Source organism: Danio rerio, chromosome 13 (assembly GCF_049306965.1).
Source record: "Danio rerio strain Tuebingen ecotype United States chromosome 13, GRCz12tu, whole genome shotgun sequence".
Taxonomy (NCBI): Eukaryota; Metazoa; Chordata; class Actinopteri; order Cypriniformes; family Danionidae; genus Danio; species Danio rerio.
This window is the reverse complement of record NC_133188.1, coordinates 11,531,755-11,552,261: the sequence shown is the minus strand read 5'-3', so window position 1 is coordinate 11,552,261 and position 20,507 is coordinate 11,531,755. Positions and strand designations below refer to the sequence as shown.

The 20,507-nt window shown below is 39.0% G+C and overlaps 1 protein-coding gene across 4 annotated transcripts in view; it reads right to left on the bottom strand.

Annotated features, from left to right (window-relative positions):
• Positions 1–20,507, bottom strand: part of sdccag8 (SHH signaling and ciliogenesis regulator sdccag8) — a 93,360-nt gene that overhangs the window by 47,322 nt on the left and 25,531 nt on the right. The gene's annotated exons all lie outside the window — the stretch shown is intronic.

The following is a 20,507-nucleotide window of genomic DNA, read 5'->3' as shown; positions in this document are numbered from 1 at the left end:
GAGATTGTTTTCAAGTGGAGTCCCGTGAAGGAGCTCCAGATGCAAAGTTTTGTTTTGTGTTTACCTCATGGTTAAAGTTGTTGCACGTCCGCCGGTTCCTGCCTCAAAATGAGCGAGTTTGAGCCACTTGTACATGAAGGAAGCGTTCAGAAAAATAAAACACCAGCGAAGAAAGTCGACATAGAGGACCATAAACACCTCACTGCCAACTAGCGTTCCGGAATCGTTATTGCAGAACAACAGAAACAGCATGCAGAAGTATAAATGCACAGCTACGCGCCTTGCATGCCCCGAGGGTCATGCCGATCACTTGACGCAGAAGTATAAACCAGGTTTGAGGCGCAAGACTTGTCACGATTTGTTGCTATTTTCAGACCAGCACAACCCTAATTTTTACATTTTGTGCCACTTTGTTTAATTATCAAATCCATTTGCGCTACTTTTTGGACTTATGGATGTGCTAATCTATAAAAGAGGTGTGTTAAGGCACATTGTTGGCATGTTGCTATTTTGAGGAACTGAATTCAATTTAATTCAATTCAGCTTTATTTGTATAGCGTTTTTACAATGTAGATTGTGTCAAAGCAGCTTCACATAGATGGTCATAGTAACTGGAACAGTGTAGTTCAGTTTTTAGTGTTTAAGTTCAGTTCAGTTTAGCTCAGTTCAGTGTGATTTAAAATCATAACTGAGAGTTCAAACACTGAAGAGCAATTCATCGATGCGTAGCTCTACCAATCCTGAACCATGCGAGCCAGTGGTGACAGCGGAGAGGGAAAAAAACTTCACCTGACAGGAGTGAAGAAAAAAACCTTGAGAGAACCAGACTCAGTTGGGCACGACCATTTTAATTTCTCCGCTGGCCAAAAGTCTTGTACAGAGCTTCAGTCACCGTGGTGTCTGAAGTAGACCACATCATTGACCAAGTAAAAACAGGTCTAAAGTCCAGCACAGAGCGCGTTAGTTATGTGCCTATGCAGGTTCAAAGACTTAATACACACAGGATGTACAGCAACTAACAAATATCTTTACATATGAAAAAATAAAGGATTAAAATGTTACCAAAAATATTTTATATAAAAAAACACTACCTCTATGCCACCTTCATGTCAGGGGAGATTTTTTCAGTTTATTCATGACAATTCTTACTGATATTTTTTACGTTGACATTTTTATTAAAATGTTATTATTATTATTATTATTATTATTAGCAATATTATTTATTAGAAGCATATTTCTATTTGTTTTAGTAAAAACTTGTTTAAATTTGTCCATCTGTCGGGGTTTGAAGATGTATGCATCATCATATGAGGCATAAGAATACGTGTATGTTGACCACACGTCATTATCATTGTTTATTTATTTGTTGTTGGAAATTAGAACGGAATTTAGAAATAGTTTTGAAACAAATCTTTGCACTGAGCAAATGAAATGGAATATTAAGGCTAATGGATGTCTTCAGTGGAGTGAGCTTCCACCATTTCCTTACTCTAGAAAAGTAAAGGAGTAAAGTAAAGAGTAAAAGTAAAGAGAAGTAAAGAGGCCGTATGGAGAGGAGGCTCATTCTTTATCCTCATGCTGCAGATGGTTTGTTTAACTGTTTTCTAGCTAGAAGCGTTCAGTCTTTCCACGCCATGGGATGACGCAACTGAGTCTTAAAGGGAATGTGCCTAGATCGTTAAAATAAAGCCCAGAGTGTTTAAAGCAGGGGTCACCAATCCTGGTCCTGGAGGGCCGGTATCCCTGCAGGGTTTAGCTCCAACTGCCTCAACACACCTGCCTGGATATTTCAAGTATACCAAGTAAGACCTTGATTAGCTTGTTCAGGTGTGTTTGATTAGGGTTGGAGCTAAAATCTGCAGGACACCGGCCCTCCAGGAACAAGTTTGGTGACCCCTGGTTTAAAGCTTTGCAGGGGAAATCAGTCTTTAAACTACTAATAGTTGCATTTCCAGGAACTGAAAACTTACTTTGTTAAAATGTAAGCAATAGTACAGAACAAAACAGCACAAAAACACTACAACATTACTGTACACAATACTTCACTAAACTTTTAAAGGCTTAGTTCACCCATGTTTAATTGTCATCTAAAATTCTATTTAAAAACATGCCTTTATGTTATTATTTAATTTTTTTCAAACCTTCAGTTTCATTTTGGGAAAAGCCTTCTTTTATGTCTGTATAATGAAATTCGGAGTCAAATAGAAAAAAGAAAGTTTACATGCTTAAATGACTAATAACTTTACAGGAGCAGCACCAAAGCGCAACCAAACAGACTTGTCACAATTTGGTTTGGTTATGTTTTGGCTTTTAGTGACGGTTTCTGTTTATGATAAGTTCAGTAAAAAAACAAAAAACAAGCAAAAAAAATTTATAATATAGTCAAATATTTTACTGCATAATATATATAGTAATAAACTTCACTGTGCAAATTAAATGTAGGTTAACCACTAAGAAACAAAATGTTTACACAAGACACACTATAGATGCAGCACAATGAGAAAGTTATAGACAGAACAATTTCTCCAATGTTTATGTTCTGAAGCATTACTGATTGAATGCTCATCAAGTTGGGCACATGGACATAGTCCATTTTAGTCATAATATAGTTTTATCTTTAAGAAGGATGTTTTAATCGACAAGTCATAACCTTCATTCACCTGACGCGCTTCTCAGATCTCCACACGTGAAAACTTTTTAAAATAACAAATGATTAGGAACTTAAACAAAAACAGCGACGTGGGCTTTTGATCCCACGTGCACTAGCACTTTGATATGCTCACACACATCTTTAGCACTCAGTGATGGGTCATACAGTTTACTTGCGCTGACTGCAAGCTGGGTATCAGAATGTGGATATACATTCTAACATGCGCAGAGTTAGTTTAGAGTGATTAATGGAAGGGGAAAATGCAATATGCAATACTTAAATGCGGTGGCACAGTGGCTTAGTGGTTACAACTGTATATACAGTGAAGCTCATTAATTACCAATCAGGATGCATAATGACTTATTGTAATAATTATTTTTATTAAATAATGTATTTACATTTTTTTATGTACAATTATTATATATTTGTTATATAATCATTTATTATATAGTTCAATCTCATAATATATAATTTTAATGAGACTAAATTTATTCAGTGCCTCACAAGCAAGAGGATTGCTGTTTCGATTCCCGATTGGGCCAGTTGGCGTTTCTATGTGGAGTTCGAAGTTCTCCCTGTGTTTGCGTGGGTTTTCTCTGGGTGTTCAGGTTTTCCTCACAGTCCAAAGACATGCACTATACAGTAGGTGAATTGGATGAACTGAAATTGGCCATAGCGTATGTGCATGTATGTGTGTTAATGACTGTGTATGGGTGTTTCTCAGTAATGGGTTGCGGCTGAAAGGGCACCCGCTGCGTAAAACATTTGCCGGAATAATTGGTGGTTCACTTGTAATATGTGAGGATTTTTACAGAACAAAACTGGTCCGTGAACTATAACGGTTTCTACAGGTTGCATCAAGTCAAATGTAAGACTTTTTAAAACCTTTAAAAGACCATTTTAAGACCTTAATGAATGAAATTTCATATGTACACTAGGCTAAACGTGAACGATTTTTTAAATGGTCAAGATAAAACTATAAAAAAGCTTAAAAAAAGAAATGTTATTGTATGAAAGATATTTAAAACATATTAATAAGTAATTAGAGTTAATAAATAAAAGTTTCTTAAAACTTTTATTGAAACATATTGTTAGAGATCAGATGGCCGTTGACCCGATTGTGTATAGCTTTTCATGAATATAGGAAAATTAAGGCCTGTTTAAAATGATTTAGGAACTACAACACAATATTTCAGTGGATTTAAGAATTTTTAAGGCCTACAATTGGGTTTTTAAAATTTAAGACATTTTAAGACTTAAATCCCCATAGAAACCCTTCATAACGGCAAAAAAAAACTGAACAAACAAATAAAATTAATGTTCATTAATCGTAATAGGGGTAAAATGTTTAAATAATTGAGCACTAGGACACACACATTGCAATATCAATGCTCAAACAATAAATTGTGCAGCCCTACATTCTCATTCCCAGTTGCCACATTTTGACCCACTGGCGTAACTTCATATGTACTGGGTAGCCATTTATCATCAATTTTCAACCCAAGACTTAAAGGTTGTTGGAAAAGTAATGTAATAGTGTATAACAATGTAATTGTGATATATGTATGACTTTCAGTTAACAGCCATAATTATTTATTTAGACAAATGTATGCATAGAATCATAGAACAATGTAGTGCCCTGCAAATTGAAAAATGTTGCCATAGAGGTACTTAGTGCAGTAAATTGAGACTACAAGGTGTCCTGATAAATAATGAAGTGAGAATGTGTTGCATTTACTTGCACAACAAGTTTTAATGTAGAAAAACAAATATTATAGTTACAACAAATCTTTCTCGTCACACTACATCTTGTCACTCCACCATATTGTCACTCTACAAAATTCACACCCCATGTCTCACTTCATTTACTGCACATTCCTCGATTTCATTCACCTGTGCTGCACAATTACACCTGCCAACATCGCAATCTATTCTGCTATGCAAATGAAGCTTTTGAATTGAAGGTACAGCATAGCAAACAATGAGTTCGGCGATTGGATACGACACTAATCGGCAGATCTAAAATAAATGGTGTAAAAAAACACACACACACATTCTTAACTCAACCGCATCAACATCAATAATCCAGCATGAATAAAACAACTAGTCCACACTACAAAAGATCAGACATAACGCAGGCCAAAGAAAGTAAAACGAGAAAAAAAAAAAAAAAAACACCCACAAAACTCAAGTCAAAGTGTGTTAATTAACAGTGAAGCCTGAAAACTTTTCTCGCACACTGGGTTTGGAATGTAGCTGGAGAAGTGACCGTCTCTGCAGGCCTGCTGTCGTCTGGAGTGTGAAGGCGCTCCGCCTGCGAGAGCTGTGTGAGAGAGAGCGAGCAGGGGGAGAGCGCTCGGCCCCCGCTGTGCTTGAACAGCGGCCTAAAACACCATCCACACCAGCGCTCAGCAGGGGCTCACAAAGGCCTCACAGCCAGCCATTTGTTACTGTGGCTTTCCAGGGGGCCCAGCCACTCACTGGGGTGCGGGGGTGTGGATGGAGCGAGGGGGGGGTCGGGTGTTTGTCGACCAATTAGCATGAGAGAGACCGCCAGAAAGTTACCGAGAGCACTTTAGGGAAAAAGTTGGCTGAGCGAGAGGCCTTCGAGCGTGAGGACTGTGGACACCGTCAAGATCGAAACTTTGTGTATCTAAAGGCAAAGAATATTTAAGGGAGTTTGAGGACTGCATAGTATTAGCATGAATTGACAACTAATATTATTTGATGCTGATTTTATATATACAGCGCATCCGGAGAGTATTCATAGTGCTTCACTTTTTCAAATTTTTTTAAAGTTACAGCTTTATTCCAAAATGGATTAAACTCATTTATTTTCTTAAAATTCTAGACACAATACCCCATAATGACAATGTGAAAAACAGAGTTTTTGGCATACCCGTCTTTGGGAATGTTTGCCCATTCCTCTTTGCAGTACCTCTCAAGCTCTATAAGGTTGGATGGGAAGCGACAGTGTACAGCCATTTTGAGATCTCTCCAGAGATGTTCAATAGGATTTAGGTCTGAGCTCTGGCTGAGCCACTCAAGAACATTCGCAGAGATGTTGTGAAGCCACTCCATTGATTTTTTGGCAGTGTGTTTTGGGTCATTGTCCTGCAGGAAGAAGAACCGTCACCCTAGTCAAAGGTCAAGAGCACTCTGAAGCAGGTTTTCATTTAGGATGTCTCTGTACATTGCAGCATTCATCTTTCCCTCTATCCTGACTAGTCTTCCAGTTCCTACGCCTGAAAAAACATCCCCACAGCATGATGGTATTAGCCTGGTCATGAGCGGTGCCTGGTCTTCTCCAAAGGTAAGGCCTGGCATTCACTCCAAAGAGTTTAATTGTAGTCTAATTAAACCATAGAATTTTGTTTCTTATGGTCCGAGAGTGCCTTTTATTAAATTCCAGGTAGGAATTTAACACTTCCATACAGGCCTGATTGGTGGATTGCTGCACAGATGGTTGTCCTTCTGTAAGGTTATTCTCTCCACAGAAGATTGCTGGAGCTCAGACAGAGTGACCATCGGGTTATTGATCGCCTCCCTGACTAAGACCCTTCCCCCTGATCACTCAGCTTAGATGGCCAGCCAGCTCTAGGAATAGTCATGGTGGTTCTAAACATCTTCCACTAACGGATGATGGAGGCCACTGTGCTCATTGAAACTTTCAGAGCAGCAGAAATGTTTCTATATACTTTCCCAACCTTGTGCCTTGAGGCAATCCTGTCCCGGAGGTCTACAGACAATTCCTTTGTCTTCATGCTTGGTTTGTGCTTTGACATGCACTGTCGACCCTGGGACCTTATATAGACAGGTGAATATCATCAAATCATGTACAATAAACTGAATTGACCACTGGTTAACTCCAACTAAGCTGGTGAAACATCTGAAGAATAATAAATGGAAACAAAATGTACCTGAGCTCAATTTAGAGCTTCACGGCAAAGGCTGTGAATACTTATGTACATGTGATTTTTCACTCACTCATACACTCACTCATACACTCACTCATACACTCACTCATACACACACTTTTTTTTTTTTTCAATTTGCAACAATTTTTTAAAAATTCACATTGTCTTTATGGGGTACTGTGTAAAACATTTTGAGGAAATAAATAAATTTGAACAATTTTGAAATAAGGCTGTTACATAAAAAATGTGGAAAAAGTGAAGCACTATGAATACTTTCCGAATGCACTTTACTTAAGTTTTATTAATTGAAACATTCACCCAAACTGGCTAAATAAAAGTTGATGAGAAACTGTGTATGACAATAACAAACAAAGTACATAAATAACTAAATATTAGTAATGCTATTTTAATAACTGTTTTTAACCAATTCTTTAAATGAATCACTCAAAATGATTTATGAGTTACTTATTTCAATTAGTCTGGTTAAACCTAAACTCCTGAATTAGTTTAAGCACTTCAAGTTCACCCAAAATAGTAAAAGTTCAAAAAAGGGTAAAGTGACAGTTCTGAACAGTTCTGGAGATCTATTGCAGAAATACAGTTAATGCAGTTAATTTAAAATGAATCAATTGTATTGCAGTTTAATATGAACTTTTTTATGAATATAGATCATTTCAATGTGATCATGTCATTGGCCCATCAACATTTCCTGCTTATCATCAAACTATTTCATAACTGTAACAAGAGGCAATTCAATCATAACTTAATGTTAAAACAGCTGTAATACCATTATTTATCAATATGTGGCTCTTTTTGGATTCTGTGAAGCTATAGAAATTAAAAATTTAAAGCAGGAAATATGTTGCGACCATTGTTTGTGTTTGCATCCCTCAAAATGGTCTATAGGTGACATGATAGGAAACATCTGGATTTAAAAAAAAAAAAAAAAGTATTTTATGTATTTACACACACACACACACACACACACACACACACACACACACACACACACACACACACACACACACACACACACACACAAACACAAACACACACACAAACACACACACACACACACACACACACACACACACACACACACACACATGAATACCAATAAATAGTGTGTAAAATTTCACTGCGTAGTCTTCAATGTAGAAATTAAACAAGTTAAGCCTACAAATGTTTTTGCTTCTTGTGAATGCTGAAGGCTTTAAACTTCCTTGCAATGTTTACACATAACAGGCTTTAAGAACAAGTGCAAATGATCTGCAAACTTTCACTCAATTACAGTTAAACTTTGCAATTAATCTACAAATCACAAATTGGAACTGTGGTGCCTGGTCAGCTATGATCCCAGCTTGACTTCCCACATCCTGCGATATGACCGCTGAGGATTCACACAATGCCAATGCTGAAACGATATGTCGTGCAGCCATATCGGAATATATTATGAACGTATTCACTTTTCTTCAACAGTGCTAAATTAACATCTAAAATGTCAACCGTTTCAAGTGTTTTCACTGGGAAGAACAGTTATGAAGCCAGGGCAGACAGCTATGACTCACCTCGCACCATCTCCGGCCACTCCACAATGGCAGGTCAGTGTGTGTTTGCTCACTGACGGTAATGATGTGAGCGAGGCCTAATGTCCTCCGGTCAGGAGCCATAGCCGGGTTGCGCGGTCTGCCTGGTAGGGAGCAGTGTTGAGCCGCGGAAAGCAGTTTCCGTAGCTGGGTGCTGGTGGAGCGCGAGGGCCGAAGGCTGCCTAAGTGGGTACTATTCAAGCTGTTGCCCATTTGATTTGGACTACCACAGACAGCTCGAGCGCAGAGTTTGCAGCACCCTGTGGTGCTCCGTGATCCCACGCCAAAAATGACCAAATGCTACCGTTCCTAAAATGTGCGCAAATTGGAGTCAGCCGTTTGGCTTCATGAGCACTCAACAGTACACAAGGACACTTGCCACCGTTTGTATGTTAATATATGTGAGAGGGAAACTTTCGAAAGTTACCAAAAAAGTACAGGTTGCACTGCGGGGTAAGAGCGGAAATGGACAGAAGGCGTTAATCTGACATTCTAACATTCATCCCAGTTTTGTGATACAGACTTCAGTATGATCTACTCACTTCTTATGACAACAGAAAGAGCATGATGATTTGATTTAAAAAAAAAAGAATGTAATCTAACGCACAAACACTTCATTTAAAAAGCATATTTATCAAGATATTAACGAAAATTTGCTTGGCATGCTAACACAGGAAGTACTGTTAAGTGTTCACGCTCATAAACCTCAGATGTTTATAAGATTTATTCAGCTGCACTCAGTCAGTGTCAATCTTAATCTTATTTCCTGTCTCCCGCTGCCACACACGCCCCCAAAGAGTGAACGTAATGGTTTAACCTGAGGTGCCCGAGTTTCGTCTTCGGTACTTACACGCCCTATATTTACTCGACATCCAAACCGCTTCTATTAGCGTTCACGTCAGCCTCTCCATCGCTCGCCCTGTATCCCCCCCCCACCCTTCGTTTAAAGCCCCCCTCTCTTCGCTGCTCCCTCCCACCCTTTTTCCTTTAACTAAACTGGCTCTGGCTCCCTCCATCTGGTCCCCTTTCCTTCAGCAGCCCCGCACCTGTTCACACCTCCTCTCCTGTTGGACCGCATTGAACATTTCCTCGGATGCCAGGGCTATTCTGGCACTCGCAACCTCTCTGTCATTCAATCCATCTGTCAGAAGTGAACTTTGTTTACCGCCAGCTTCTGCTTTCTTCTTCAAGAAGCGCAAAACCCCCCCAAGGTCAGAGGCAAAACGAATTGCAGACGCCACCAATTTACAAACAACCCCCTCCCTTTCTATAAGACACCCCTATCAACAAACCAACTAATCACGATAATAATTTTTTTTCTTATGTATCTGTAGAGAATCTGTTGTGATTTAAAAAATGCACACAGAGGAAGCAGAGATGTGCTCACGTATGCTGAATAAATATCCACATTTTCAGATTAGGTCATGGGTTTTGATTTGTGTTAAACATAAAACACAACAGAAATATGGCAATGAATATTGGATGTAACAACTCTGCTTATAAAGTTAGTAAATAAAAAATATACTCATATAATGACCCTCATGTCTTCTCTTTTCTCTTATATCAAGCTCTCACATTAAACTTAAAATGTGAAGTTTCGCAAAATGCTCAAGCTGCTCTTTTCCATAAAGTGAATGGTGACCAAAGCTGCTAAGGAGGATTGTTTTTTAAAAAAAAATAATGATCGACGACACTGATGAGTAAATAGTGACAGGGCCTATCTATAAAAATATTCAAGAAGCTTCTGTAATGTGCATTCTGGGACGAAACGCACAAACTGGCCAGAAATTAAAGGCTAAAGATGAGAAGGAGGAAGAGAACAAGATAGAGCGCTATCCCTGGGTGAAACAGCCTGTGACAGTGCTGTTGAGGCTCGCGCTCTGAGTGTGTGACGCATTTCCACAGCTAGGGCTGACCTGGAGGGGCTTGTGCCAGACCCCCTACTCGTGTTACCTCACACAGGACGCCCAACTAAACCACGCTGCCTTCATCATCCCACCATCACACACCAAACACGCTTTCCAAAAGTCCAACGTGCCCATGCTTAGAAATCAAACCTGCCACAAAAAGCGCATGGCCGGCATGGAGCATAACAAACAGCGCTTTTAACCCATCAGGGTGTCGGGCTGTCAGGTCTTAGGGTTGTGCCCAGCTCTTCCACTCCTGTTTCATGGCAAGTTTATGTGGGAGGATGCCTGCTTTGTGATACACTCTTTATGCCATCTGGAGTGTGGAGTAAATGGGGAGAGAAAAGAGTGGCGATAATCTAATTATTTGGGGCTTTATCATGCAGTATTTACTACTAATGCATTTTGAGTAGGACCCAAGAAACGCTTTACACAAAATATGCATTGTGAGTAGACAGAGCAAAGGCTGAACCTAATCCTGAAGTAGAAGAAATTCAGATACACTCACCGGCCACTTTATTAGGTACACCTGTCCAACTGCTCAACGCATATCACATGGCAGCAACTCAATGCATTTAGGCATGTAGACATGGTAAAGACGATCTGGTGCAGTTCAAACCAAGCATCAGAATGGGGAAGACAAGTGATTGAACTTTGGACGTGGAATGTTTGTTGGTGCCAGACGGGCTAGTGTGAGCATTTCAGAAACTGTTGATTTACTGGGATTTTCATGCACAACCATCTCTAGGGTTTACAGAGAATGGTAAATGAAAAAAAAATACCCAGAGGTCAGAGGAGAATGGCCAGACTGGTTCAAGCTGATAGAAAAGCAACAGTAACTCAAATAACTATTAGTTACAACTAAGGTATGCAGAAGAGCATCTCTGAACGCACACAACGTCAAACCTTGAGGCGGAGACCACAGTGAATGCCACTCCTGTTATCTAAGAACAGGATAAAGAGGCTGCAATTAGCACAGGCTCACCAAATTTGGACAATAGAAGATTAGAAAAATGTTGCCTGGTCTAATGATTCTTGATTTCTGCTGCAACATTTGGATGGTAGGGCCAGAATTTGGCATCAACAACATGAAAGCATGGATCCATCCTGCCTTGTATCAACAGTTTAGGGTGCTGGTGGTGGTGTAATGGTGTGGGGGATATTTTCTTGACTCCTTGAGCCTATTAGTATCAATTGAGCATTGTGTCAACACCACAGCCTAATGGAGTAATGTTGCTGACCATGTCCATCCCTTTATGACCACAGTGTACCCATCTTCTGATGCCTACTTCCAGGAGGAACGCATCATGTCATAAAGCGTGAATCATCTCAGACTGGTTTCTTAAACATGTCAATGAGTTTACTGTACTCAAACGGCCTCCACAGTCACCAGACCTCAATCCAATAGAGCAACTTTGGAATGTGATGGAACGGGAGATTCGCATCATGGATGTGCAGCCGACAAATCTGCAGCAACTGAGATGTGTGATCAATATGGATCAAAATCTCTGAGGAATATTTCCAGTGCCTTGTTGAATCTATGCCACAAAGGACTGAGACAGCTCTAAAGGAAAAAGGGGATCCAACCTAGTACTAGTATGGTGTATCTAATAAAGTGGCCGGTGAGTGCACATCTGAGCAATTGAGCCTAGCGCACTAAAATACACCTCCAGAAACACGAGGGCACCATTAATCAAAAATCAGCACTCTTGCACTGGCTGCTGCTGATACAGAACCTATTTTAATAATAATAGATGAAAATCTATTATTGAAATTGCACTTGTGGTGACCAACAAAAAAAAAAAACTGACATGGAGACTTTGAAAAGAAGAAGAATAACCCAGCTTCCAGAAACAGTAAGTAGGGCACTTTCTCTGGGCAGAGTTGGCCCAAGTGAGAACAGTTGCACCCGACAGATTTGCTCCCACTTTGCCTGGGGACTGGCAACATTCTGTCCTGTACCATAATGACACAGAGCTGGGCCACGGCACTGGAGCAGTTCTCAAGACACACTGACATATAGTTTTAATAAGGAGTTCAAATTTGAAGAGTTTCAATAAAATCATTCTTGTCTGAAACTTCTAGAACTTCACTTCAAATGATGGGGGTCAATAAAAATATGGTAATGTTTATTAAAGAAGTTAAACAGTAATAAAGTGAAATATTACCACAAGTTAAAATAACTTGTGATAATGTTTGCAAAATTTTGACTGGTTTATAGAATAGTGCTAAGCCTATTTATAATACAGGATAAAAAAGTGCTTAAGACATATTTTACTTAAAAGAAAAATACCACATATGGCAGTTAATTTTATATATGAATATTAAAATAAATGCAGTGAAGTGTATCATAGAAAAATCAAAGAAATCACATATTTTCATTATGAGATACATTACTATAAAAAAAAATAATATTAGTAGTAATGATGTTCCAAACATGCTTTACATTTTCTATTAAAAATGTTTCCACTAAATACAACAAATCCTTTTTTAGTGACTCTTTTTTAGGTTCCAGTCATTTTAACAGTCAAAGCTCATTGTTAAAAGGAAAGTGTGTGCCATGTTTGGACATATTTTCCCCTCTGTGCAAATTGCACAATGTTTCAAACATATGCATTCTGTTGGCAAACACTGCTAGCTGTAGCGGCAGTGTTCAGAACAAGAGTGTGTTCTCTTGTGTACACTACATTGTCCTCTTAGGGGCCTGTAAATAAATGACACATATGTAATTGCCTTGAACTTGGTTACACTGTTAAATAATGGAGCAAACTGCTGGCAATGAGTTCAGGGCTTGCTTGGTTGAGGGGCATAGCCTCTGGCATTGCATCTGGTCTTATAGGCCAGTGGAGAAACATAGTGCATGGACAAGAAGAAGAGGAGGGGGAAACAAAAATAGATAAATAAATCACTGCTGATCAATGCAAACATTATACAGACGGTTTGGTTTTTCATAATCTATATGCTCATTGATTATGCAGAACTCTTTTCCTCTTTAAAACTGAATATTCAATGTTTAACTTGGTGAAAAAATAAATAATAAGTTATTTTAACGTTTTTTTTATTATTTTATTTATTAATTATTTCCTTTTACATTTAATTTTCTTCTCTGTCTTTAGTAGTCCTATGTACATTACTGTTTTGTAATATTCTAATGGAATAAAATTTGATAACAGAGATAGAAAAAGTTTTTTTTTTTTTTTTTTTTTACTTAAATGTGGAACTTTTATGGTTAGTTTATTTTCCAACTGCAAAAAGGATGTGGTTTTTAGCAAAGGTAAGAGTTGTTGGACCAACTTTTTGAACAGTTAGGCTTGTTGCATTGCTAAAGCATTTGACCTGGGTTAACTAAGTCTACTACTCCAATGTCGTCTCTAACACATCCAAAATAACAGAAGACAAAAGCACTCTTCTTGTCCTCTGCCGTGTGAAGTGGAGGAGGAGCCGGAGGCCAGCAGCCCTGCCGGCGAGGCGTGAAGACGTGGCAAGGTCTCATCCCAGGCCAACGGGCACACCACTGTCAACATCATGACACTCACTGGGCGGCTCGCCGGCACTCTCCCGCCTGGCCGGCAGCGGTCCCAGCTGCCCCATCCGTTACTGTCTGATTAGTTCTGCTAAGCAGCCCCTCCCCTCCATGCCCCATCGCCATCTGCTCCCCCAACAAGATGGCTGCCGCCCAGCACCGTGCACACCGCCCCGCTACCTGCCAGTGCCCGTGCCCGCACTCACCCCAAAGCGCTAACACGGCTTCTCGTGGCTGACGGCGGCCCCCTTTTCATTCACTACTACTTCTGACAAGGGGCGGAGGGCTACGCTCTTTTATTTGCTGTCGGATGGTACATGTGCTTCCCGCCGACTTGGTTTGCAGCAGTTTGGTGGCGCGGCAGACTTTGCTCACCGCGGCAGCCTCCCTCTGGCGTGGGGCTGCATCTGCTCACTCTTTTATTCATTTTCCGATTCTCCACCTTTCAGGGGATTGTCATCCTCCACGCTCACACGAGCGACCGAGGGAAAGCAGAGAGGCGTGCAAAGTTTAATGGAATTCTGGGGTGGATTGAGCAACTTTTTTAATGCCAACTCTGCAGTTGGTCTCACGGTTCTCGTTGGCCAATTTGTACAAGAACTTAGTGAGAGGACGAGTCAATGACATGCCCAACAACCAGACAAGTCATATTAAGTTGTATTTTTTGGGTCAGTGGCATAAAACTTGACCAAAGTTTAGAATATTTGGTGCAGAACATTTCCCAAGTTCTTAGAAATGTATTATTTTAAAACAATAATAAAAAAAAAGTTAAGGTAACTCAAACCATTTGAGGAAACCGATTGCAACAAACCATTCAAGTTCAAAAACTAATCCAAATAAGTAATGTGAACTTAATCTATTTGAGTAAAAGAAGCAATTTGAGCACAGTAAACCCCAATCAATGAAGAGAACTCAAACCAACTGAGTACTGTAAAAACCCAATAACCTAAGGGCAACTCAAACCAACTAAGGAAACCGATTGCTACAAACCATGAGTTAAAAAACTACTCTATATGAGTACTGTGAACTTACTCCATTTAAGTGTAAGTAATGAGTTATTTAATTAATTTATTACCTTCAACAGTTCAAAACTCTTTTCAAATGAGTAGAATTAACTTTCAGTGAATTTTAAGTTAACTACACTCATTCTATTTGATAAAGTTTACTGTTGGGTTTCACAGTGTACGATTTCATTAATTCATAAATGAAATTATTAAAAAAAAAAAAAAAAATCACACACTTCTGTTTTTTACAAACTGAACTAAAGAAATAATCTGATAATTTAAGTAATTTTTCATTTCATTTTTTAATAAGGCTTATTTTTATATGACATTGGGATAGTAGTATCAACTCTTATTTGTTTTTTTTATTTATTTATGGTCGATCAAAACTATCTAAATGGATTTAAATTCAGATTTTAATTTGTTTTTTAACAATGGTTTATCTTTTTCTTTTTTGGAAACAATTAATGGGCAAAAAGTAAGCATTAAATGAGGATTTAAAAAAACTGTCTGACTCTGAATATGTCCAGTCTTCTTCTGCGCTAACATGTTTAACATGTTCAGCAACAGCACAGATGTCAGCGTAAGCCAGATTCTTTCACAGCTCACAATGAAGCCTCGCTGATGTGGACAATTAGGCGACATCAAGCCTTTCATGAATGAGAGACTTTTTCTCCAATAATTCCACTTCACATACAAAAAGAAGCCAAAGAGAGATGAAGCTGATCAGTTCATATCCCCACAAACTTCCAGCAGGCTTTTTTTCGTGTAATGCTCCGTCCCTCACAACAGCACTGATTAGCCAATATGGTGGAGGAAGCTTAGAGTATGAGGGTTTTTACTGTGCGCGGAGGGCCAGGTTTGCTGCTAAGCTCTCGACAGAGAAGTTGTGAATATTTCCTACTTTTCAGATCCATACTTATGCCTGAAGGTTCTCCTTTACAAACCTCAACATGGTTCTTGTTGGATCAAAACTTCAAACCCTGCTGCCAGCGCCGTCGCTTGCTTGCAAAATTTCATGTTGCTGAAGAAGAGAGGGAATTTGGAACAAAGCGACCCCCTGTGTCCCGTTCCAAACCACAGTGAACTCCAGCAAACACAGAGAGGCAAAGGGGAAAATCTGTTGCGGCTGGTAAACCAGCACGGCAAAACAACGCAACTTGTTTTTTTTTTTTTTTATATCATCGCACATTTTTCTCTCTTTATTTTCACACCCTATGGGGTCTGTCGAATGTTGGTAGAGGTGGGAGGGTGGGTGCAAGAAAAGGAAGGAGTGGGGGAGGGATGACAAAAAGGCACGAGCGCACAAAAGCAAACAAACAAACCGAATAAAGCCTGGGCTCAAAGCCGTCAGAAGGCAGAGAACAGAGCGGCAGGATTATGATAGATCCTCTGCTGCCCAGCGCACAGCTGGCTGATGATCCAATACTGGAGCCGCCGGCCCTCCCCAGCATGTGCACGGGGGGCCTGGGGGCCAGAGCGAGAGGAAAAAAAAAATGAAAAAGCAAAAGACAACTGCTTTGCCCATCCGTTTGGTGGGAGCTATGATCATCCAAGCTGTGAGATGAGAACGAAAAGAGTCAAAGTCTGGCTACAGAAGGCCTGATTGTATGAGCACCCACCAAAGTAGAAGTGACTGCATGATCGTCCCCTAGGATGCTCAGTTACAGAGTACCCTGCAGGTCGGTGCATATGCATTTATGTACATGTAAAGGTGGTTGAGGAAAGTAAAGACAACAGAGAGAGAGATGGGAAAGCGATGGATTAGCCTCAAGGAAGAGAGAAAGAATGCACAGATGTCTGCTGCATCTGTGCACTATGCCTGGCCCAAAGAACCTGCCCTGGCAGTCCATGTCCACACCATGCATACAGCGGCTAAAAGACTCTCTGCTGCCAAAAGCAGGGCCTGTCAGCGGCTTAACCACTCTGATCTTCAGCAGGCCATTTTGTTGCCTCACTCAGAGGAAGCAGAGAGCATTTAAAGGCCAGCACCCTGCCCAAGCTATTTAATGCTAATTCAGGCTCATTTAATGACAGCAAAATCAATAATGCCCTTATCAAAAAAATGCACCCTTTGAAATTGTTCTGCCATTTGAAATTGTTCTTCACCAAAAAAATTGGAAAAAAACAACTAAACCCCTGATTTCACCAGAATTTAAATTGAAAGAACACTGAAAATTCATTAACAGAGCCAATTCAAGACATCTCATTTAGATCTATACTGGTTCCGAATATTTTTTTAAGGTCAGCGCTGAGCATCATAATCAATGACACACAATTCTGTTAAACTCATGAACACAACTAACAATCAAATGCATTTTATTTGGCCAAGCCTGCTTTAGATATGCAATCAACCTACATTGGCCATGATTGCTTTAATACGCAAAAGTTCCTTAATATGGATAGAGTTCAGCCTTTTGTTAAATTTATATTCTTGTAAAATTAATATTTGTTTTGTTTATTGATTAAAACATTACTATAAATGATAAAACCAAAGCAACATCTGTGACATTGCTTTATCTTAGTGGATTTGCATCAGTTTACATGACTTGTATAAACAAGACAAGAAATCGGTAGTCAGTATCAGCTGCAAAAAAAAATATATAAAAAATAAATAAAAAAACTACACACCATGATGCAAGCAACAAGTCAAAAATCTTAATAAAAATGAAGTCACAATGCAGTATTTACTAATGTGTTTCATATAAAACATACAAAAGTAAAAATCAATAAATTGTACCCATGGGAATATTGCTCGAAGTTTCTAAAAACCATGTCATGTCACATAAAACAAAGGTTTGGCAAGACTTTACTGACCTTGACACAAAGCCATGATGATTAAGTTTTGTTACAGCTTGATCGCATTGTCTATATTGTGATTTTTTTGTTACTTGACAGCAAACTGACTTTTTTCAATTTACAGGTCTATTTAAAGAGGCAGTACATAACACTCTTTCTTTTTTAGATGGGGAGATTTACAAAGCTTATTTAATTAGCGAGCAGACCTTGAATGCATCTTCCAAACAATTTTTGTGTTCTCCTGAATAACTAAGATGAGCCTATAATAAGCGTTTACACTGGGACGATTTAAGATCTGTATGATCAATCCCTTTGGTGGAGTATAACAGTACCTGCACCACTTTTCAGAAGTATAAACAGAAAGATGTCCTTGGCTACAAAATTCTGCCACAAGAGGAATACATTTTTATTCATTAACTGCTAGAGAGTCAAAAGTGCTATAGCTGTAAAGTGCACCACATTAACACATTAATATTTTTTGGATAAATATAAACTATTGTAAACTACTACATTATTAGATATAATGTATTAATATTGTAAACTATTGCAAACTTCTACATTATTAGATATAATGTATTAATATGGTAAACTGTTGCAAATCAGCTGTTAGGCAACGCCCGCTCTTTTTTTCCTGGTCATTGCGCCTTTGCTGTGTGCCGTGTAAATGCAGACGATTGGATACGAGTCACTTTTAAAAGGTGATGTAAGCAGGTCATAAAAAAAATCAGATACAGTCACAAAATCGTAATTGACCATCAAGATCTGCAGTGTAAATGCAGCCTTTGAGCACAGATAGTAGGGATGCTCCGATCAGGATTTTTGCAGCTGATGTCGAGTTCAGATTCCTTGTCATGGTGATCAGCCGATACAGAGTACCAATTCTGATGCTTCAAGCTTTTTATAACTTTACTATTGCATAAAGCACATTTTCCCGTCAAGTACGATAAGTGGAGATCACTCCTTAATTAAGGATGTTGAATATATCCCTTAAACATGTCTCTTTCTACTATTTAGTGTGGACATGTAATGGTTAAAGCAGCTTTACAGAAAATCATAGACAAAACAGATAATGTTCTAGAAACATGATAGGAAGAAAAACTCAACATGTCTTAATGAAAAAGGTTTGGAGTGCATATTGTGATGCATGAGAAGTTAAAATGCACACCTTTAAATCAATTTCTTCTTCTTTCCAGGAAGGAAATAGGCCTATAAACTAGGGATGTCTTGATCAGATCATGCGAACGGAAATCGGGCTCAATCACACGGTTTCAGACTCGATCGGAAACGGACATGTGGAAGCACAGAGTTAGACCTCTTTCATGACATCACACAGAAACAGCGACGTGTGTGGCATGACATCCCTTTGTTGCAGAGATGCTATTAGAACAAGGAAGCAGCTTGAAGTGGAAAGCGTGAGTATGTCTGCAGTCTGGAAGTATTATAAAGTTGACGACGACAACATTGCCATAGCAAACTGTGAGATATGTACTTGGGATTGCCTGCCTGGTATTTTAAATTTAGGTGCTATTTGTTTTTCTACTGGATTTGTATTGTTTATTTTTACAGTTGCACTAAAATTCTAAAGTGAAGAGTTGATGTTATTTATTACTTGATTGTTCAAGCTACCCCACAGAAGTGTTTTGTTTGTTAACAGAGTTGTTACATGTTAAAATAAGGTAAATTAAATAAAAAATAAGGAATATAATGAATCCCGTTTCTTCAATCTTTTTTATTCTATTTATTATAGAAGTATCGGATCGGGTTTTGGTATTGGCAGATACTTGAAATCATTGGACACAAACTCAAAGGCAAAAAAACCTGATCGAGATATCCCAACTATAAATTACTATTTATTGCAACAAGTATATTACACCAAGATATATTATTAAATATATTAAAGTAAAAAAATAAAAAAAAGTTTTATGTTTGTTTTTTTGTTTTTTTGAATATATTGAGTCTGGTTGTAGTGAAGTTGCAACAGTCAAAATCATAGAAATTTCAGTTCTTATATGTAAAAAGGCTTAAATAAGTGTATTTGCAAGGCCATTGACATATCTTGCTCATTTCTAACTTTTGATAGCAGCAGAATGATCGCAGCTCTGGACAGCTGCTGTCTTGGGAGCGCAGAGATTGCTCAATCCCGCACATATCATTTACCTCTTCACGTGTTGTAGCGCTGCTGATGAGCGCACATGCGACTTGCTCTGTGTGTAAACTTGTATACAAACACTTTCGATCGGTTCATGAGATTGGCCAGATTGGCGTGTTCCGAGTCATGTAATGTGATTATCGGCCGATAACGACCTCTGGCCTATCTTTCGGAGCATCCCTAATAGATAGTATTTCAGATACTAACAGATAGTTCCAGGAACAGATTTTGCACAATAACGTTATGGCATACAGCACACAAATGCATTACCTACACAACAGTAAAGGTACATTATAGAGTTTACTAAACTACCAACACGAGACTGCTTTCTTCTGCTCCAAAATACCATCAGAAAAAAAGTTTGTCTAGACCTGCTGTTGCAAATAATCTATACTCCACAAAAACCATCTGGATCGTTTTCATGCACAGTGGTACTTTTCCAAATGTAAACAAATGAGTCAAATTATTCGCTAATATTTCTGGAACAGCATGCGTCTTTATGGTAATTTATAAACAATACATGACCGAGTCTTAATACTTAAGTACTGAATTCCCTTGTGAACAGATGCTGTCCCTCCTCTGCAGCTGTGCAGCTCAGTGGCAGATGCTGTAAAATCTCCACTTCCTCCAGAGGAACGGAGACCCTGGTGCCATTCAAACCCACTGAGGCTTCAGCACTGCCTACTGCTGGGGCAGGACACATCCACAGAGATGTGGAAATGGAAGGCTTCATTGTGGACCTTCATTTGGTGGTCAGCGGAATGTCATCAAGACCAAGCAGGCAATGATTTCTAAGGGCTGCACAATTTGTCAGTTAAATATCACAACGCAGGATCTGCAATGTTGAGTTGGGATTATAGTTGATCAGCTTCACAGTTCAGAATACATGGGATTTGTGGAGCCACGACCAAGAACCATAATTAAGTGACAGTTTATCATCTGCAAGTGACTAAGGTCTGCTACTGTGAGCATATC